Source organism: Anser cygnoides, chromosome W (assembly GCF_040182565.1).
Source record: "Anser cygnoides isolate HZ-2024a breed goose chromosome W, Taihu_goose_T2T_genome, whole genome shotgun sequence".
NCBI lineage: Eukaryota > Metazoa > Chordata > Aves > Anseriformes > Anatidae > Anser > Anser cygnoides.
This window is the reverse complement of record NC_089911.1, coordinates 2,958,025-2,972,972: the sequence shown is the minus strand read 5'-3', so window position 1 is coordinate 2,972,972 and position 14,948 is coordinate 2,958,025.

The following is a 14,948-nucleotide window of genomic DNA, read 5'->3' as shown; positions in this document are numbered from 1 at the left end:
CCTGGCCTTCAGTTGCTGGCCTGTTAAATGTCAAATTTCTTTTGACTTTTTTACTGTTTGAAGTGGTAATGTTTCATCACTTATCTGATTTGACTTGACACCGTGATTTTCACCTAATTGCTCTAAGGAGTCCGGCTGTCTGCATTTTACAAGGTTTTCTGTTAAGCTTTCTTATCACTGTAAGCATATTTCAATACCACATTCCTTCCTTCTATACAATGTAACACTGCAAAAACAACATTTCCATTCCCACAATTCCCCCCTTTTCTCTTTTTATAATTTGTTGATTTTTGCAAAATTTTTCTCTAAGGTGTAATTTGGTAGATGTCTTCCTCTTCTTCACTTTCTTTGCTTTCCATTTCCTCTAATATCATCATCTTATCTGAGTAGGGTGGTGGATCCATGGTCATTTGTTTCGAAAGTGCAGTTTCAATTAACCGTTGGACAAGTCCCCTTACACAGGGGATAATGCAACAACCAATGGCTGTCAAAACTCCTGCTACTACAATCAAGGATGTAAATATGGACACTACCATCCCTTTCCATTTACCAAACCAAGATTCCAACCATCCTGTGATGGAAGTGTCTGCTCCTGAGTTTTCTGCCAATTCATTGGCAAGGGTGGTAAGCCCTTGCAATGCTCTAGTTACTGTGCCATCCGGGGCAGTATTGTTAGGGATAAAAGTACAACAACGGTTGCCCAGCATCACGCACACACCACCTTTCTCCGCAAGAATCATATCTAATGCTATTCTGTTTTCCCAAGCCATTTTGCTGGTGGCATCTAGTTGTTCAGCGATTCCTCTTATCGCATCTCTTGTATAGTTTATGAATCTCTGCTGATTATAATAGATATAATTAATCCAATCCACATTTTTATTAATTGTTACCCACCAGAACAGTGACTCAAACCCTGCAGCGATTTGATTCCTGGCTTCCTGTTCATCAGGAACTCCTCTAGGCACCCCAATAGAATCTATGTATACTCTATCATCAAATGATATTCCTAAGCCTCTTTTACTTCTTCTGGGTATTTGTGATGTTTCGCTTTCAAATGCCAGGGTGAAGGGTATAGCTAATTGAACAAGTGCACAAGTGCCTCCCCAGTTAGATGGTAGGGTGGACCGCAAGATCTTCCCTCCACAGTACCACCAGAGATCTGCCCTGGGGATCTCAAGTCTTGAATAGTTTCCCATCAAGTCCTCAGTAGCATTCAAGGTCCTCGTGCACAAGGCAAATTCTCCCAGATGCCGGGTAGCACTCACACCCTGCCGTGAGAGGCAAGCTGTATGGTTACCTATAGCTGTGGAGAATACAGGGGGAGCCCTGACATTGCTATCATGCAAGGAAGGGAATAGTAAAGAGAGAGACTTACAGGCCTCATTTCCCCAGGCAGTCTTTTCTTGGTACAATGCAATCATACATCGCATCCCTCGGGAGTCCTCGGTCCACCCCAATGGGCAGGGCACTATCTGGGCTATCGGTCGTCCCGAGGCACAAGCATAGCAATTGCTATGGTTGAGACTCTGGACAGTATATTTAACCCATTCTATCCAGGCATTCACATCCCCATACCCTGTTTCAATCTCAAATGTTTGCCTAAGATCTTTTATTTCTTTAACTGTGACAACTGCTGCATTTTGAAGAGGTTCTCCTGTTTTCTCTCCTGTTTTCCCTTTGAGTTTCTCTCTTTCTCTGATGGCAAGAGAGTATCGTTCCCTTACAGCTATTCTCAATCTGGCTGTTGGGTCTCGCCCAGTTACATCTGCTCCAAGACCAAAAGTACGGTTTGTAAGGTAATCAGCCTGACTAATTGTTATAGTTATTGGATTACATTGTAGATGCTGACAATTGGGCTGAACAGTTCCTTTAAATATGTTAATTTGTTTCTTTAACCTCATAAAATAAAGACTTGAGGCGGGTGTATGTGACCACCCTTTATGATTGGTCGTCCACCATACATCAGTCCATGCTGGGCAAGGGGGTCCTTCAAACATACTGCTAGTCTTAGGTTCAGGACAGAGATATTTGTGCTCTTTGCTCAATTGTCGTTGAGCATTTAAATCTCCACAAGTTAACACTTCACAAGCATCAAACGTGATGGATTGTGGTTCATAACTCTCTGTCACATTTACCCATATTTTGACTGGATACACTGTCTTTGCTATCATCTGGTCAAATCTTTTCCAAGTTTCCAATTGACCAAGGCCTTCTCTGAGGCCTACAATTATCAGAAACAAAATTAATAATTGATTTTTCCCTATCATTATCTTTAAACCTTAGGTTTCCAAATAATTATCAATACAAAGAATAAGATGTACACTGCTACTATAACGAACCCCTCTTGGGAGCACTTCAATTTGCTATAGATTTGTCCTTACAAGTCACATTCATTAGTTACCTGTGAAAATAAAAGGTTAGTTTACAATTGTAAGCTTTTATCCTGTTCAGTTTATTACAAAGTTTTTTTCTTTTTGATTTTAACTTTCAGCAGGTCTTCTGTAGGAACAACTTCCCAGGTGCTAGGGTCGATGGATGCCTTCACTCGAGTATAGTGAGTCCAACCTTTTTCTGCAGTTCTCACGGCTGTTTCAGTGGTTAGTACTACTTGGAATGGTCCTTCCCATTCAGGCTGGAGTTTTGATTCTCTCCAGGTGCGTATCAGGACCCAATCTCCTGCATGGAATGAATGTACTGGGAATTCCAAAGGTGGAGTTTGAGCCAACAGTCCACGAACCCTGAGAGATGCTAGGGAAGAAGATAATCCAAGTATATAATTTTTGAGAAAAATATCTTTAGTTTCAAAAATAGGTATTTCACCATTTCTCCCCAGGTACGGTAGTCCGAACAACATCTCATATGGTGAAACTCCTACATCTTTTCTAGAAGCAGTTCGAATTCTAAGGAGTGCTAAAGGTAAACATTTTGTCCAGGGAAGCTTAGTCTCTAAAACCAGTTTTGACAGATGCTTCTTTAATGTCTGATTCATTCGCTCCACTTTCCCTGACGAGGGAGGATGCCATGGAGTATGAAACTCCCCTTTTATTCCCAAGGTTCTCATTAATCCTTTTAAAATAGATGAAGTAAAATGACTTCCTTGATCAGAGTCTATATTTTCAATAACCCCATATCTAGGGATTATTTGTTCCAGGATTACCTTTATCACCACACTAGCTGTTGCTGATGCTGAAGGAAAAGCTTCTACCCATCCTGACAAATGGTCAATTAATACCAGCAAGTACTTAAATCTACCTACTTTAGGTAATTCAGTAAAATCTACTTGGATGCTCTGGAAAGGTCGAAGCCCTGGCTCCCGTCCACCCAGAGGTTGTTTCCGTAGAGCCTTGTTATTCACTCGTTGGCATGTTATGCAGCTATTACACACCTGTTTAGCTACAGTATACATACCTACACATATATATTTTCTTAATACCGCATCACACATTGCCTGTACTCCCCAATGACTTCCTTGATGTAGAAGAGCTAAAATTTCCCTCATTATTTGTTTATTTACCATTTCTCTCCCATCAGGAAGAATCCACCGTCCTTCAGACTCCTTCGCTCCTAATTCCCTAAAGATTTCTATCTCCTTTTCACTGAATATTTGCTTTTCAGGCGGGGGTTTTATTTCAGGTACAAGAAGCAGCTTTGCTTCCACTTCCAATTGCAAAGCTGATTCTTTAGCCTTTTCATCTGCAATTCTGTTTCCCCATTCAACTAGTGAGTTTCCTTTTTGATGTCCTTTCACATGCACCACAGCAATCTCTTCTGGTAGTAACATATTTTCCAAAATCTGTCTAATTAATTCTTCATGGACCAATTCCTTTCCCTTGCTGTTTACTAAGCCCCTTTCTTCCCAAATTTTTCCAAATGTATGTACCACCCCATATGCATACCGTGAGTCAGTATATATAGTTCCCTGTTTCCCTTTTAATAGCTTTAATGCTTGACTTAATGCATATAATTCACAAGTCTGGGCTGACCAATTACTAGGCAGTTTTCCCATTTCTTCGACGTTCCCATCTGTTCCTTCAATGATGGCATAACCATTACATCTCCTTCCTTGCACCACCCTAGAAGATCCATCTATAAACAATATTTCCCCTTCCTCTAAGGGCAGCTCTTGTAAATCTAATCTTATCTTTGTCTGGTAATTTATTAGATCTAAGCAGTTATGTTCCATATCTATTGGATCTTCAATTCCCTTTGACAAGAAGGAGGCAGGATTCAAAACAGGTTCTGTAGTTATAGTTAAATCATCCTTTTCAATTAGTATAGCTTCATATTTTAGTATTCTGGAGTCTGTCAGCCACCTTCCTGCCTTCTGAGTGAGAATAGTCTTCACTTGGTGAGGGGTAACAACAATCAGTTGTCCTCCAAAGGTCAATTTCCTGCTCTCTTCTACTAATAAGGCAGTTGCTGCTACTGCCTGAAAGCATTCTGGCCATCCCCGGGACACAGGGTCTAATAATTTAGACAAATATGCTACAGGTTTCTTCTTATCTCCCCATTCTTGGGTTAACACACCCAAAGCAGCACCCTCACTTACAGTTATAAAAAGATAAAATGATTTCTTTAAGGCAGGAAGAGCTAAGACTGGTGCTGTAATAAGATCTTTTTTTAATTTTTCCATTACTTCTTTTTCCTCTTCAGTCCAGTTCAGTATATTGGGTTCTTCCTCCAATAATTTGAGATATAATTTCTTTGTCTTCTGTGCATATGACTCTATCCACAGTCTGCAATATCCAATTAAACCCAAAAATTTTCTCAACTCCTTTTTTGTTTTAGGGAGAGGAAGTTGCACAATTCCCTGAATCCTTTCAGGGGTTATCCTCCTTTTGCCCTCAGAGACTAAATGTCCCAAATACCTAACCTCTTTTTCTACATACTGTAATTTATCTTTAGATACCCTTAGCCCATGTTCTCCTAAAAAAATCAGGAGTTTGTTTGTGGCTTCTCTTACCTCTGATTTTTCTACCCCAGATATCAATAAATCATCTACATACTGTAACAACATCACCCCTTTGGGAATCTGAAATATTTCTAAAATCTTTTCCAATTCTTGCCCAAACAAATTGGGAGATTCAGTGAATCCCTGAGGCAAAACAGTCCATCTATATTGCTGTTTACGGCCTGTTTCTGGGTCTTCCCATTCAAATGCAAAAATATCCCGACTTTCAGGATCCAGTGGGCATGCCCAAAAGGCATCCTTTAAATCTATAACACTGAACCATTTGTGCTCATAAGGGATTTTACCCATCAGGGTATAAGGGTTAGGAACCACAGGGTGGCGCTTTCGTGTTATCTCATTAACTTTTCTCAGGTCTTGTACTAATCGGTACGAACCATCTGGCTTTCGCACTGGTAAAATCGGAGTGTTATATGGTGACATACAAGGCTCCAAAAGACCATCTTTAACTAGAGTTTGCACTATAGGTTTCAGGCCCATTTTTCCTTCACAAGAGATAGGATACTGTCGTTGTCTAACTATCTCCCTCCCTTCTTGAACAGTTATCTTTAAGGGAGTTATATTAAGCCCTCCTCGATTTCCTTCCCTTACCCATACCATGGGATTTATTTCTTTCTCATCATTTTCTGTTAATAATTTCATTGAGACTGTTATTCCTTTTTTGCAGGTCTTCAATTGTAATCCTAATTTGACTATTAAATCTCTCCCCAATAAATTGGTCCCCGCTTCAGGTACATATAACAATTGCCCAGTGACAATTTTAGTTCCCCAATATAATTCAGTAGTTTCAAAAAGTGGCACTACCATACCAAATCCTTCTACCCCTGTTACTCGTAGAGTATTATTAGTTAAATTGAGTCCTGATATTTTATAAGCTAAAGAGGATCTGGCTGCTCCTGTATCTACTAAAAATACAACCTCTTTTTTATTAGGTCCCACTTCTAAATTTATCAAGGGCTCTTGGTGGGACCACTGTTCAAAGAACCCCTGACCCCCCTATTCAGAGTTTATGATGGCAAACAATCTTTCTTCCCTTTTCCATTCAGGACATTCTCGTTTAACATGTCCTGTTTGCCCGCATTTATAACATCCTTCCTGTACCTGCCGTGGCTGAGAAGGAGGTGGCCACTTTGATTTCACATTCATGTTCCCTTTTTCTTCTTGATTCCATCCCAATCCTTGTCTTTCCCGAAACTTCTTTTCCCGTCGGTCCCCCATTCTCTGCCCCACCACTTGATTCACTGTGGAGATCATCATTTTCGTCTTTTGTTTCTGCTTTTCATCTTCCCTCCTGACATACACTTTCTGCGCTTCCCTCAAAAGTTTTTCTAACGGCTCTTCGTTCCACCCCTCCAGTTTCTGAAGTTTCCTTTGTATGTCCGGCCACGCTTTCATCACAAAATTAATCTTCAAAAGCCCCTGCGCTATAGGGTCGTCAGGATTCATTCCTGAATACTTTCGCATCCTGTCCCTGAGCCTTTCCAAGAAATCACTTGGAGTTTCATCTTTACCCTGCTGAACCTCAAATGCTTTAATAAAATTCTGAGACTTAGGTACTGCTTCTCTAATTCCTCTAATTACCATTTCTCTCAAGTCTCTCATGTTAACCCTATCCTGCACATTATTGTTGTTCCAATTAGGGTCCACATTTGGAAATTTTTGTTCTGCTGGAATTACTCCATCTCCTGGAGGATGATCCTTTTCCCATTCCCGCATTGCTGCTCTTCTAATCATTCCTCGTTCTTCCCCTGAGAATAGCAGATTCAGAATTGCCATCATTTCTCCCCAGCAATATAGATTGGGTCCCAAAAACTGATCTAACTGTTCTGCTAATCCAATGGGGTCCTCAATGAGAGATTTCATTTCCTTTTTAAAATTTCGCACTTCTCCGCTAGAAAGGGGAGCATTCACATACCCTACCTGTCCAGGTCCCAGCGGCACTTCACAGAGAGGATACATAGCAGCTTCAGTAGTGTTAGTATTATTAGTACCAGGGAGTGGAAAATTCTCAAGGTCTTTTTTACATTGTTCCAATTCTTTTACCAGTTTGGGGTACCTCCTGTTCCCAGAGCTAATGTTATCTATAGTTCCTGTCTCTTCTTTCGGAGGAACTGCTACAGCAGCCGCTGCTGCTGCAGCAACTTGGGGGTTATAAGGAGGAGGTAAGTTATCCAGAAGGTCCCATTTATCACTTGTCTCTTCCTTTTTCTTTCCCTCTTTATTCTGATTTTTGCTCAAAACCAAATTTATTCCTTGTATCCAACAAGCTGCATACTCCGATTCTTCTTCCGAAAATGGAAATTTGTTATTAACATAAAAATTTAAGGCCTGACATACCCAATCTTTGTCAGACCCGTATTTTGGCCAAAATACTGCAGTTCCTTTAATTGGTTCTTTCGTCCAGACTGATACACAATATTTAACCATTTTCTTCCTATCTTTTTCCTTAGTTTTGGGGTTATTCTTCCAATTTCTCAACATCCTTCCTAAAGGACCGTCGGGAGGCACTCCCCCAGGGATATCTCCCTGTCCCCTGGAACTCATATTTCCCATTTTTCCTATCCTGGAAAATGGGGGTGTACTGCCAAGCACTTCCCCGTGCAAGGGCTACCGCACACCTATGAGTTTACCAGATTCCCTGGTGTACTTCTGAGCACTACCCCGTGCAAGGATTACCGCACACCAAATTTCCCTGGTGTACTTCCGAGCACTACCCCGTGCAAGGATTACCGCACACCAAATTTCTTGAGACTCTTCCTTTCTCTCCCTTATCTCACGCTTCGTCCGTCTCCGGCCGCGCCCCTCGCGGAGTTACGGAACCGCGGATCAGGACTCCACACTCGCTTCGTACAAAAGTACGTCTCAATCACACATCACACAGAGTCTCACCCGACCCCCAAGGCAATACTTAAGATTTCTTACCTTGGTCTGTGCACAGAGTTACCGGATCAATTCTTAAAACCCTGAGTGCCTACCTTCTTCCTTTTCCCCAATACTTCACGGATCCTGCCCCTTTAATCAGTCTCGGGCCCTCTGTCAGCTCTCCGCAGAGCCGCCACCATCGATGCACAGGACCGCTGAAATCAGCGGGGCATGCCTTCCTGCTGCTGCGGCGTGGGGCTCCCCAGTAGGTGACTGGATCCAGGACGAGCCCCCAAATTGTGAGAAACACTCTGTAGCCAATAACTTAGGCTCAGGCAAGGATCTCAGTGAAGTAGTAATTTATTCGCGATTGCAATGGCGGGCGCCCCACAAGCAGGAGAGCGTGCCTACTAGTTCCAAAAACACAGTTTATATACTTTTTGATGACAGGACCCTCCCCTGTTTCCCCACTGGAGTGGGTAATCCAGGTTCACAATCTATCTGATGCTTCACAGACAATGCCTGGCCTTCAGTTGCTGGCCTGTTAAATGTCAAATTTCTTTTGACTTTTTTACTGTTTGAAGTGGTAATGTTTCATCACTTATCTGATTTGACTTGACACCGTGATTTTCACCTAATTGCTCTAAGGAGTCCGGCTGTCTGCATTTTACAAGGTTTTCTGTTAAGCTTTCTTATCACTGTAAGCATATTTCAATACCACATTCCTTCCTTCTATACAATGTAACACTGCAAAAACAACATTTCCATTCCCACATTACTTGGTCAGGATCTATAGCATTCTCCCTTAAGGGACTCATAAGGGAAATATACTGTTGGACCAGTCCCAGTCTTGCAAAGTCTCTGCAAAACAGATCAGCTCCCTAACCAGGGAGCTCAACTTCAAAGCTGTGCCATTTCTGCATCACTACTTAGACAGCAGGGACAGACTTGCAGTGACTGCTAGTGATGAAAGAACAAAGGACTCCTATGCAGGTGAGGAAAATGATGTCAAAATGGAAAGGAAAGAAAATTGAAAAAAATCTCATCATGTGGGTTCCTGTTGAGATTTGGAAAAGTATATGAGATTTGGAAAGGAATATACATTAAGTGCATCTTCTGGGCATTTCTGTGCAAAAAAAAAAAGCTGTCAAATGGCTCTGTGAGATTTGTCACTGAGAACTATGGGGAAGACATGGAGCACTGGGAGCCCTGGAAGTTAGCTCAGCATCAGCAGTACAACCAGTTCCGTGAGATGCTGAGGCTGGGTAAACAATTAGCAAATAAATATTATTCTGAACAGCTGTGTCGGTTCTGGGACTGATCAGCTCACTCAAATATTGAGCTCTGCAGATCAGATCTAGCAGTGATGACAAGCCTGGATGATGCTGTGCCACCATCCCCACTGCTCAGTGTGGCTGTGACATTTGGCTACGAGCCTGGGAATGGGGGAAATAAAGTGAAGCGGGTTGGCTTTAAGTTTTTGAACGTGAATTTGTGGCTTTTTTTTTTTTTTTGCTAGGTGTAAAAAAGGAGCCGTCAGCGGAAAGAAGGGGGAGCCAGCACGACCGAGCAGAGTGCAGGGCCAGCTTGGAGCGATGCAGCAGATGCTCAGTGCCATCTAGTGGGAAGAAACATCGTGAGCACCAGGGAAACGAGGGTAGCTTTGTGAAAAGTACCTAATCACACCGGTTATTTCATGGACTTTTGCTTCTGGCGACTTCTACCCATCTGCAGGGAGCAGAGCCTTGCTCCTGGATGCATAAATACCTACTCATAACATGCACATCAGCTCAGGAAAGTTTAACAAAGACGTTTTGTTTGTTTGTTTGTTGTTGTGATATGGCTTAATCTTAGTGATATGGTTTAATGGAGGACTTGTTAGTGTTAGGTCAGAGGTTGGACTAGGTGATCTTGGAGGTCTCTTCCAACCTAGATGATTCTGTGATTCTGTGATTCTGTTAGGTTTTTTTCTTCTTCTTCCCTCCACAGAGAGCATCTACTTCCTCATATCTTGCAGCTCCAGCTCTAATGTATATGGTTCTGCAACAGTGAGCATTGCTCAGTGGCAAGAATTTCTACCTGTTATGCCAATCTAGTTTTCTGGTAACTAAGTTTGAAAAAAAAAAAGAATAAAAGAGAATGAAATTGTTCTTGTGGCTAAAGGTAGTTACAACAGACTTGTTCAGGAGACAATAATGTTACTTGGTGTCTGACTAATTAACAAATCAAGGCCTCTTCTCACTCAAGGTTTCCCTCTAATGAACCTAGGAACTGTTGTTTATTCACACATTAAACACCGAAGAATCAGTGTCCAACCTTTGTATCACTTTAACTGATGACATTAAAGCTGGAAGAAACGAGGAAAACTGTTTAGCTGATATGGTTGTTAAAAGATCTGTGGGAAACTGAACACATCTGCTCAGTATTTGGCTGGCCATCAGATCACCCTGTAGTTAGGGTGATCATCTTTTCTGATTAGTTGCTAAAACTATTATAAGAGGTCACAGGTTTACTGAAGCAAAAACAAAGAGGCAGAGTTAACATAACTTGTTTCTAAAACCAAAAGTGATTTTTTATTTTTCATTTTTTTCACCACATGTATGTTAATCTGGAAAAAACAGAACAAGTATCATCTCCAGAAATGTCACTTTAGGGTAAACTACAAGAAAATACCTCTTAAAACATTCTTCTTGCATCATGTTGTATGAATCCTATGTCCTGTTTTTTCAAGAGATTCATTATAATGTTGTTCAATAAGATTTAGTTTAACTTATATTCACCAAACTTACATGAGTCATTCTGGGAGTGTGGCCATGGGGGTCGACAAGCCCCATGGTTGGTGATAACATCAGCTGGACTCTTATCGATGAGACCATCAGGAATGTAAAGAGTTTAGAGGGAACAAAGAAGGGTGATTCAGGAGACTCCTTGCCACCTCTGGTTGCTTGTTCTCCAGCCATTAAGACATGGAAGTTGCTGGGTGTTTGCTGTTGCCGGGCAAAGTTGTTGACCAATGAATAGTTAGTGGAAAAGTTCTGCTGTGGGGCGAATGATATAAGAAAGGAGCCTGTCCTCAATATAGGGAGGCAACAGGGATAATGAAGTTGTGTCCTCAATATGAGAGATGAAGTTAGGCCCTCAGTAAGAGAGAGATGAAGTTATGTCACCAATAAAGAAGTAGCAGTTACTGATCCTAAAAGAACCCCGGTGTCCGTGTGGTCATTATGCCACAAATGGCGCCCGAACAGGGACCTGAAGAAAACAAAGAGGGACATGAAGAACAGGAACAGGGACAGGCTAACAGAACAGGGATAAAACCAAAAAAGGAATGAACAGGGACAGCCTAGCAGAACAGGGACCAGGACAGGAACAGGGACATTGATCGCCTCATGAAGAAAGGTTCGGCCAAACTGAGCAAACCGCTCAAAGAAGCTCATACTGAAAGTCACTGGAAATAGGCGCACCGGAGCTGGAAAGAAGCTCGTATAGAAAGTTGCTGGAAATAGGCACACTGGAGCTGGAAGGAAGCTCAAGCTGAGAGAAGTGGACCTGCGCACACAACTGCCCCTCACTGGCCGAAGGTAAGCAGTTGCGCGCTATGGGGAATCACATGGCCTTAGTATCAAAGAATGTCCTGGTAACCTTCCAGTTTATTCCCTTTATTACGAATCAGACAGTTTATGATCCTGAAACATGGGACCAAATTGAGGTCAAGGTGTGGGACTCTGCTACTAAAAATGACAAGGTTGCAGTGGGATTGCTCGGCACCTGACGAGCAGTCTCTGAGGCCTTAAAGAGCCATGTGGGACCACAATCGGAAACGTGGGGTTTGCCAGACAGTGAGGGAGCTGCGGGCTCATTTACTGATCCACCTGCTACGCCATCAGCCCCTCTGCCTCTACAGCAAACACAGGCTTTTGCTGTTGCGCCCCCTGATGACCTGAACTATCCTTTTGATCCAGGCCCTATAGGCCCTGAAAAGGAGCCGGATCTGTTTCCCTTTGATCCGGGAGGAATAGGATACATAGGGCCCGAAGGCCGAGTTGCTTAACAACTTAAAGCAAGACATATTGTTCCCACGATTAGCCCTGGAACTCTCCGGGGTTTGTAATCAAGAAAAGGAATGGAAAATGGAGAATGTTTTCTGAGAAAACTTAATGAAGTCATGGAAGATATGGGAGCACTTCAACCAGGATTACCATCTCCAACTATGCTCCCCCAGTCATGGACATTAATAGCAATAGACTTAAAGGATTGTTTGTTAAACATTTCCCAGAATTCGTAAAACTTTGCTATGTTTATGTTTCAATTGATACCTTTTCTGCCTGTATTTTTGCATCTGTTCATGCAGGAGAAAAGGCAAAGGATGTGTGTAAACATCTTCTGTCAGCTTTTGCGAAATTAGGAGTTCCAAAAATGATTAAAATAGATAATGGGCCTGGATGTGGGGCCCATGCAACCCACTTTTTTTTTAACAGTGGGGTATCCAACATCTGATAGGTATACCTCATTCTCCTTATGAGTCAAACAATTATTGAACAGGCCCATGGTACCCTAAAAGCTGTGCTTCTAAAACAAAAAAGGGGGAATAGGGGTGTGACCCCCAGGAAAAGATAGGTAAAGTATGCTATGTTCTTAAATTTTTAAATCAATGGACAGAGGAAGGTCCTTGCATCTGTCCATGCAGGAGAAAAGGCAACAGACAGATCTGGGAGACAGACAGTGTCCGTGTGGTCTTTACGCCACAAGTCATGGTTATATAGGATTACAATTTCATTTTGCATTTTGGTAAAAGCTGAAGACATCTCTAGGAAAAAGCTATAGCAGTTGCTCTTTATCAGATATTTTACCTTTATTTTCCTTTTTAAATCAATAATAAGGTTACTATAACTATTCCTATGAGAAAAGTGTATCTACATTCCTATATGCAATTAATTTCTACTCATCAAGCTTGTTCCCAGTAGCATGAATGACCTAAAAGGAACAGTCCTGCTTCCTGCTCAGACCCCTCTAGCTCACTGTTCACCTGACTTTGTTGGGACCCCATTTCTGAACCAATTCAGCTCACTAATATCGCAGAAAACAAATTCAACAAAAGATAGCAGATAGGCTGCTAATTAGGGGTAACCTGTAACATTGACCGAGACACTGAAAAAGCCACACAGAGATGCATATATATATATATGTTATAAGTGAGACCATACAAATTTCTTGGTCTATCAGAAATATTTTATTAATTAAGTAAGCAGGCACAAGCAAAACAGCGCTGGGCGGCTGGGGAGTCTCCGCTCCACCACAGCACGCAACTTTCCCTTTTCAGTGTCGCCGTTTTATAGCATCCAAGTTTCGGCTTGTCAGGACTTGTTGAACCTTCTGAAGCTGCGCAGTTCGTTGTTGGGGGTCGTTGTTTTTCTTTCGATGATCATGCGTTGTGCTCGTGTTCAAGGGGGAGGGTAGTGAAGCGGGAAACAGTATTTCACAGAGTCTTTGTTTTACCAAGGATGTTTATCCAACACCCCCTCCCCACTATCTACTTGCTTAGTCTTCCCCCTTAACAAGGTCGTAAATTGCAAAACCTTATCTTCTCAGCAGATTCTCTGAATTCCTTTTAAAGACAATGAACAAACACCCGCTAATTTATCACAATCCCTCCTTTTTCTTTTTCTAACATATTTTGTTCATTGATGAATTTTTGAAGCACTTGTTTGCTCAATATTAAAGTTTCTGCATCATTCTCCTCCTGTTCAAGAGATTCATATTTCGCACGCACAAGCATAAGGTGAGCTGCCTCTAATCGGTTTTTTACAATCGCGATTATTTGATTGAATATACATGGTACAAAAGTTAGTGTTAATATGAGCAGCAACAAAGGTCCTGCTATAGTTGATAGCAGTGTAGTGAGCCAAAGTGAGTAATTAAACCAGGATTCATACCAATTCTGGTGGGCTTCATTTTCTATTTTTCGTTTTTCTAGCCCTTCTCTCAATTTAGTCATTGTATCCCTTACTACTCCAGTATGATCTGCATATACGCAACACTCCTCTCGTAGGGCTGCACACAATCCTCCTTGTTGTAGAAAAATCAGATCTAATCCCCTACGATTTTGTCGTACAGATTTCTCTAAAGCTGATATAGATTGCTCGATACGGGCCAAATCCTCATCTACAGCAATGCGTAGAGAGGTAAATTCTTGGCTTTGTTTTACCAGAGAGGCCATTCCAGTTCCGGCTCCTGCAGCCCCCAGAATCATCAGAGTGGCTAAAGTAACAGTCGTAATAGGCTCTCTCTTCCTTAAGTGTTTTTTTTGCCATAGCATGTTGGATGTACATATACTCCTCAGAATGGTAAAGAATCCTCTAGGTATAATTACTACCTGTACACAAAAATCATGAGACGAGTTGAACAATTTCAAAGATAAGCATGGAGTTACCCCCAGAGACGAACATACCCATCTGGTGTTATCTGCTGGTATTAACCATTTTTCTTTGTCTAATTGTGTAACATTTTCTGTAATATTGCATAGATGGAACTTCTCACCAGGGACCGTGCCTACGCACCTGCCATTCCCAGTTACTTCCGTTAACGTTATTCCTACATCCCTTCCCCAATGGCATTGTGGGGGATCGGTTTCGTTTGAACGGGTGGTTTCTCCCAGATCCCCAATGGCGTCGTAATATGAGGGCCTTATATCAAGACATAACCAGCAAGGTCTAGGCACGTCTGGATTTGGTTGATTCAACAACTGATAACTAGCATTCGTGATTCTCCATACGTTATTCCCGGTCACCCCTTCATTTCTAATCCCGTACTCCGGGTTTACTGATCTATTAGCAACCTCCAGTGGTTTAGGGCTATTAGCAGTTAGCATTCTAAAAGCTTGTGTAGGCTGAATCCTCAAAACACTCCCCGACAGTTTCTGATTTGGTCCCACCCGTTGGGGACTCTTAGTCTCTTCCTTCTTTATATAGATGATGCCTCCCCTATCAGTCCCCCAGCAGTAGTTATCTGCTGAACAACATGGTGATCTTCCCATCTAATCAGGCTCCATTTAAAAGGTTTGTGAGGGTGCGCAGACCCAGGAACAGTGTAAACAATCGTACCCATTACTATGTATCGC